We start from the raw sequence: 8,303 nt of genomic DNA, 5'->3' as shown, positions 1-8,303 counted from the left end.
TATTTTTCATTCTCTTTTCTTTTTGATTGGTTGAGCGAGTAACTGGCTAGAGGGAACACATGGACTGGAGCATATGAAAAATGGACTGGATTGTTATTTTATTTGTAAAACTGCCAGTCAAAATGATTTATTTATTTACCAAAGGTGGATGGACGCCGTCCACCCGCGTCCACCTCTAATTTAACCCCTAGTGATGAGACACTACCTGTCTGAGCTCACCTGCCCCCACTGCTGAGGTCCACCATAAATGGGCCATGTCCAAAAGATGTGGAAAATCAAGGTTCAGAAAGTCCTTCCCAGTATTTTCTTCTGATCACCTGGATTTGGTAAGTAGCACAATTCTTCAGCAAGGAGGTAGAACTAAATAGTGAAATCAGCTGGCTGAGTTCATGGGTAGAAGAAGCACATGGCAAGACTTTTACTTTCTGACCCCTGGACTTCCACTGCTGATGACCAATCATGGTAACCTTGCAGACTACCAATCCTGTGCCCATATTCCAGGGGAGTGTAAGATCTTGGCCTGTAGGCCAGTGAACTGCTAAGCTGCAGAAAAATATATTCAAGCATGCCAGTCAACTGACACCCTCTGACTTACGGAAGCAGTGCAAGCTATAGAATGACTAAACGGTGTTCATTTGCAGTGCTTTTCAGACACATGCATTGTGAGCTGCAACACAATACATGGGGTTAACAAAGCAGCTCCTTGTTTACTGAAATGTTTAGTGACAATTGTTAACAAAATCTGACACTGTGGTATGGATTTCAAAAACTTTTATTTCAGTTTGTCATCACTTCACTAGTCGCAAGATGCAATATTATTTTATCTGAATGAAAAGTGGTTTGGTGACCTCATTTGTTAATCACACTTGTTGACATCAACCCAATTTTATTTAAATCTGCCAAATTAATAACATTACTTCATGTGATACTGTTTACCAAGAAAAACAGTACATATAGGATATGTGCACATGTAATAATAATAAATAAATAAATAATAAATAAAATAATTAAAATAATAAAAAGATTTTTGAACCTCAAATATATTTTTATGGGGTAGGTTGGTGTTGGTCATGATCTGTAAATTTCTTCATTTGTTTTTTCTGCAAATGTATCCTTAGAAAGGAAATTAAAGTTTTAAAATTAAATTTTCAGAAGGTCTTTTGTTCATCACTGCAAAACCCTAAAACATCAAATTTAACATTCTGAATAAAACTGTCTTTCAACAACTTGTTTTTGTGCTTTGTCTTTTATTCATATAAGATTCAACCTTAAATTGGATTCAAAATTAAATAGTAAAATGTGAAACTAAATTTATTTATTGAATCTGCCTAGCTTTGTTGGTGAAGATAACAATTAAAAGTTACATTTAAATGTTAAAGTTGCAGACAATTGTTGATTGGCTATCATTAGAATTTTATACTGTCATATTTGTCAAATTAAATGGAATGAAGGTGGGCACACACTTGCTGACTTCAGGAGATGCTGGCTGATGGCGGTCAGATTATTAAACCAATAAAAGCTGCACACTAAAGCTCTAAAATACTATTTATTTACCAGATATTTATCAATGTTTTGGCACATAGTGCCTTCATTATGGTGTGAAATGCTGAGAAGAGTCTTTTTAAAGAGACAGGTAGGAGACAGGGGTAACTCAATGTAATTTGTTACGATTAATAGATGAGAACTCAAAAGGATAAGTAGCAGGATAAGTAGCAGTTAAAACACAATTGATAGTGATTTATAAACAACATGGTGCAGTAACTAGTAACATACATAAAAATATTTTTAAATAGTAATTACTTTGGTTATTCAGCAATATAAGTTTAAGATACACATAATAGTTTTTTAATTGAATGGGCTAACAACAAAGCACATAGACTTACAAAAAAGACTGCATGTTGAAGTCAACATTTGATCCATCAGGAGTGAATGTTCTCAGTCTGAAAATCCAGTAATCTTCCCTATGAACTTCCCTTGGGAAGTTTGTTGAGCAAGCTGGCATTGTTTCATTTACGTGATATTCATCCGGGTGGTGTGAGGGCGTGAAACGGAGCCTGAAACCATGTGTCGCACACCCAAAGCGTGAGAATTGGCAACCCTGGACTGTAGATTATCTGTTACTCAATTACTTTGATTTCGCACTTCAATCCTGAAACACACCAAAGAGCAGCAGACACTGGCCCATTAGGACTGGATTTTTATTAGTGATGGGCATTTTGTTTATCCAGCCTGTCATGTATTTGCCTCCCCACTAGTTGTCCACATTGAGCTCAGTTATATGGACATTTGTAGAAACAATATAGCAAGAGTGCCATATAGCAGTACATTACAAGTAAAGTGCCAATAAGCTAAGGGCATTGATATGCAAAGTTATAATCAAAAAGAAAGTGGCATTCATGGTCAATGCCACAGACAGATGTATGAGGCCAGGAAACCAAGAACAAAAGACAAAGTCAATTTCACCCTGCAATAGGATGCCAGACCTGAAGTTTATTCTGATTATCAGTACATGGTTTTAAGAAATATAGCAGCATGTGAAAAATCTTTAGTCCACATAGCATATATGCTCCATTCTTAAAAGGAATATTGCCCCCAGGAAAAAAGTAGTTTACGTTTTGAACCAGCATATTTCATTAAATAATGGGTTTGAATATGATGTGTGTCCAAAGTGCCACAGTCTTACATAAAATATTTGTCTTCTACTATATAAATAAATAAATAAATAAATAAATAAATAAATAAATAAATAAATAAATAAATAAATAAATAAATAAATAAAATCAAGCTTTGTTGTATTTTTTGTTCAGCCAAAATCTAAGCCAATAGGCATTTGTTGTATGTTTAATGTCTCTCATACAATTTAATTTTTAAGTTGAATTTCTGTAAATAAAATGGGTCATTTAGCTTTAAGAAACTGCTCTTCCTTGTAATCAGTTACTTATTTGTACAGTATCCCAGTGATGAGGTAACAGATATGGTGATGTCAGAGGCATGCCATTGTAAAGTGCTATAGGTAGGTAGCAGGTAAAACAGGAAGTTAGACCAGTTAAGCAACAAATGGGGAAAACCCAACGTCGATCTGCTAGTTCTGCAGGTCACAGGAGTGTGTGTCTTGTAAACTTCACAACTCACACGCACATTCCTATATGCGCACACATTTGCGTGCACACACAAAAAAAAACATACGCACGCATATATGCACACACACAGACATATGTGCATATATAGGGCCTACACAAATAAGCATGCACACTCATGCACACACATACACGCACACATGAAAATGGCCACACACTTTTAACAGCGTCCTTTTAACATATTCTTTAAACCATGAAGATCAAATGATGTATTTTAAGTTCATTTCAGTATTTAAAGATTCAGTAAATTTGGGGAAAGTGTGTGATTGGGCCTGGAGAGTACGGGATCCTGACAAGACTTGGGCAGATTCATTCACTTTGCCTCCACACAGAACGGCCAGGATTCAAACCAAGGATCTTGCTGTGAGGCAACAGAGCTACCCACTGCACCACCCTTGTTGAATCCACTCCAAATTAATTCAAACCTACGAACGGTATCTTATGAACAGCATTACTCATTATCATCATGTGACACTGTTTACCAAGAAAAACAGAGCATGTACGATAACTGGACAATAACTGGGTAATAATAATAATAATAATAATAATAATAATAATAATAATAATAACACTGTGTCTCATATCAAACACTTCTCATTGATGATAGCTCCCACAGACATATGTGTGCACATGCTCAAATGTCACATTTATCAGGATCAATACAATACACTTTGTACAGAGGGTACATTATTTAAAATTGCTCTTTACCTTAAAAAATACAAACGATATATACAGTTATCACCGCCTCACCATTCTATGGGTTTAAATCTAAAAAAAAAAAAAAAAAATGACACCATAAAATGCAAGATGTACTGTATATAGGCAAAATACTCTGAACCCTGTATGTAATACATGGTTGTAGTACTTTCCATTGAATGGAATGTGTTTTTTTCTGACTGACAGGGAAAAGGACCTTGTGAATGTCCCAGTATTTTAACTCCTAGAGTGCTACGGTGTCTGCAGATTTTTATTGTTAACTTTCAATCACCAGCCAATTTCGGCCTTGGAAACTTGGTGTGAGGGCTCTGTTATGTCAATTGCTTCAATTTAGCACTTAAATCCTGAAACACACCAAAAAGCTGTAGACACTGTAGTCCTCCAGGACAGGAATTTGCTGATATGCTGATAAAATTTTAAAACACTGCTGTGCAAATCCATGAGAATTGTCAGTAATCGGAGGATGATTTACTGGTGTCTAAATAGTTAAAGTATTTTAAATGATTGCTTAACTCTGGACTGTTTGTGATGCAAACTCCACCCTTGATACGATGTAAGAATTATGGATTGTCATACAGTGAGGTCATTGGCACTCATAAAAATCTCACTGCAGGCGTGTAAGACTGGTTCTCAGTTGGGTTGGGGCAACAGCTGTTTCATCACATTAGATAAACTCTCTTGGAAGCCAATGATTCTGGCACACTTCTGCTTTTCTTATGACAGGAAAATTCCAGAAATGTTCCATATTTTCTTAGAGGAACCTGTTTGGTTTATCTTTATTTAAACACGAAGGAGCTAAATGAAAGTTCATCCTCCTTTGCTTCGGACTAATGTCCTCTTAAATAGACCCTGAATCCCACTGCTGCTTCAACATTCTTCCACCCATCTCCTCACTGCTTGCCACCTGCTGGTCAAACATGTTAGCACTCCTGATAACACCAAATGCAGTTTGTAACCATGAACCCTAATTTTAGGTCCAAAAGTCTGTCTGCTTTACTGTACAGACATCCTGTAATATGACAGAGAGAGAGAGCGAGAGAGAGAGAGAGAGAGAGAGAGAGAGAGAGAGAGAGAGAGAGAGAGAGAGAGAGGAATGGTTATTTAATTTAACATATTCTGAATTGGATCTGATTTGCTCTGTAATGGAAATACGTGATTTGTTTCCGCCCTCTTGTGGCCCTTTGGCTGTAGTACACCCTGCTCCTATGCTTTTGTGGACAATCATCTGAAATCAAAGCCTCCCAGCCTAGCCTCACGTTTTACTTTTGAGACTCACATATTTCTGCCCTGGCCACAAATGTGAAATGTCAGTGTGACGGTTTCACTACCCACCTAACAAAATGTACATTGTAGTTAATATTTGATATGCTTCTTTGCGACTCTTTCAGTCAGGAGTTTAAGAAATGATTATTAAATACATAAGGATAACCATTTGCTAGTTCTTCACTTCAGTTTTCCTTGAGCGCTCGCAATACCACATTAACTATGTGACTCCTTATTTTATTCCTAACCCTATGAATGATCTGGGGTATTACTTTGATAAAGGAGGATTGTTCAAAAAAATCTCTCTGGGGAGTATGCCCAGATGCAAGGCATGGTCCCGCTCCAATTTTGTAAAGGTGTTTTTGGGAAATTGTTTTCAAGCTTTGAAGAATCAAAACCAACAAAACAAAAAAATTGAAAGATTTAAAAATAAATAAATAAATAAATACATACATACATAGAAACTCCTGCATACTCTGGCAGACAGAGTTTGCAGTCTCACAGATTTCATGTCTGCTGACAATGACATTGACACTTCCTGAATTCTGAGAAGTAAAGGCTGATGCATTTTTTGGCTAAAAAAAGTGTGAGAATTACAATTTGTCTCTCACTGAAATGATCTGAGAACATCTGCAACAGAACATCTGACACATTTATGAAGAGAACACAGAACATTGTAGGTGTTGCTAATCTCTCTCTCTGATATTAGCTACTGTAGCTAATGTCTCAGCCATATTGATGGGTGTGTTGAAGGTTTGCTGTTCTGGGTGCCATATGGATGTACAGAATGCATACTGATGTTCTTTCTTTTGGCATCACTCATCTAGTTCCTTTGAATGTGAGTGTGAATGCAACCAGCAGTGCATCTTTGTAAATAGTGTAAATACCCATCGTAAATTCTACCTTGTAAACATTTTCACTTGCACTTTGTCACTAAACTTATTTCACGTACCAATTGTTGTCTAGTGTTTTCTGTCCTCCCACTGGTTCATCCACCCCAGATTACATCACAATAATCCTTTTATGTTAAATACCCCTTTCTCATATCCCCTTGCCTATTGGGATTGTAACAGTTATTGTATAATGAACCAAACTCTTTTAAAGTGGACCAAAAAGTGAACCAGCTGCAAATTCACATTGTAAGTGGACTTGAAAGAGAACTTGGCTCGTTTTCTGGTCCACTTAAGCATTTATACGATCTCAGACCACTTGCTGTGCACACAGCAGCTCCTTCAGAACACAGACCCCACTGCTGTAGCATTGGATTATGGACAGAGGTTGACATAAGCGGTACATAAGTATGCATTAATGGGAAAAAGATAAAAATACATGGCAATTTTATGTCCTAATGGAATGCACATTTAAAAATAGGCAGGCATTTGCACCGTTATGACATAAGATTGGCATGTATTTTAAACATTTTGCCATTAATGTGCACTTGCTTACCACTTATGTCAGCCTCTGATTATGGGTCATTTTCTTCAAGGTGCCCTCTTCAGATGTGTTTATCATTTGGATGTGCCACAATTAGAGGAAGCTGATGCAAGGAGAGCACAGGTTTCTTCTGACCACACAATCCCTCAAACACTGCAGCCTTTCTGCTATTTCTTTTTAGCCAGGTTGACTCAAAAGTCACTGAAGCTGTGTAGTATTTTCCAAAGAGTAAATTGATTTTGAATAGGGCTGCTCTCTTTGTAGACCTTTGTATTTCTAAACTCAATGAGACTAACCTGGTTAAATAAAGGTTAAATAAATAAAATTAAAAAAAAATTATTGATAACTATGAATTACCCCCGTTTTTATTTCATCTTGATTTTTAATTCCCGGTTATGTTTTAACAGGAGGAGCACGCTATCACTGCAACGTCCTCCATCTTTGAGAGCAGATGCAACTCATGTTCCCCTCTAGAGGGCGTGCTGCTAGCCCCTTCTTTTTACTCACCAATGTGCTGCACCGTCCTCACATTTTCAGAAGTATGTGACAAGAACTGGTCACTGTTCTAGCCTGTTGAGATGGGAAGAGTAGGGCCCTATAGTTTCAGCAATATCATGAATATCATGGGATTCCATAATTGATATGAAATCCAATCTGGAGCATAGGAGTGTCAGTTTGATTTGAAGGGACACTACATCAGACTGCAAATTACAATGTTTCAAAACGACAAAGTGTAGCGCTAAGCACCATAAACCAGAGAGAATTGTAACATCTGCCTCCTGGGTGAGTGAGGCTGTAGCAACATGCTGAAATGGCTGCCTGCTGTGATCTCTGCAAAGCCCTCAAAGCTTCCCACAGTACGAGACAACGCCAAGCCAACTCATTTTTACTGTTTTTCAGCTATCATTCCTTGAATTACAGAATGTTCTAGAAAATTGTGTGGCGCTCACTCTACCATGCTTGAACTACAAGGTGCAACGATGCATTCATGGGGGGGGGAGGGGGTTATTTAAGACATGAATATTTATTACAACAATGAATAAAGTGAGAACAAAATTTTAGTGTAATTAATTTCAATTAATGCATTTCCTGATTTAGGAAAAAAATTAAAAATAAAGAAAAAATAAAATGGGTTTTCCAGGGGCCTATAGGACAATCATGTCAAGTGGAGCTAGGAATAAATGTTTTAAGGATTACTAGTCTCCTGGCAGCCCAAATTTAACATTTATATGTAAAGGAAAGCAGAGAAGTTTGATGATGAAACAAACCAGTAAACAAAACAAAACATGTGTTTCTGCAGAGAGGCAGTGGTCTATTCATGAATGTGCTGGTTTGTATGTGCATGTATGTGTTTGTGTGTGCCCACAAAGGGTGGGGGGTAGTTGGATTTTGACAGCTCTGATCTTGCTGCACAGACAGGAAATCATGGTTTTCTAGGTATCTCACACTCAACAAGTGCTTCTGTGAATTCCCCTGCAGCTGAAGACCTGACCACCGAGGCGGTGTCATTGACCATGATCAACATCATAAAGTGGCACTTGTGTGGCTCGGAAAAAGAGGGGACATTATAGATCTATGGGTTAATGCATCCACATGGATAATGACAACAGGAAAATGAAAGATCACTTCTAGTGGAAGATAATTATTAATAATTAGTGAATCACCAGTGAGCCAAATATGACACCCATAGCACGTTCCCACTATGCTAAGCATTCAAAAAAACGTGCATAGATCAAATATGTGGTTTATGTC

Source organism: Anguilla anguilla, chromosome 4, assembly GCF_013347855.1.
Source record: "Anguilla anguilla isolate fAngAng1 chromosome 4, fAngAng1.pri, whole genome shotgun sequence".
NCBI lineage: Eukaryota > Metazoa > Chordata > Actinopteri > Anguilliformes > Anguillidae > Anguilla > Anguilla anguilla.
This window is presented reverse-complemented; position numbering follows the sequence as displayed.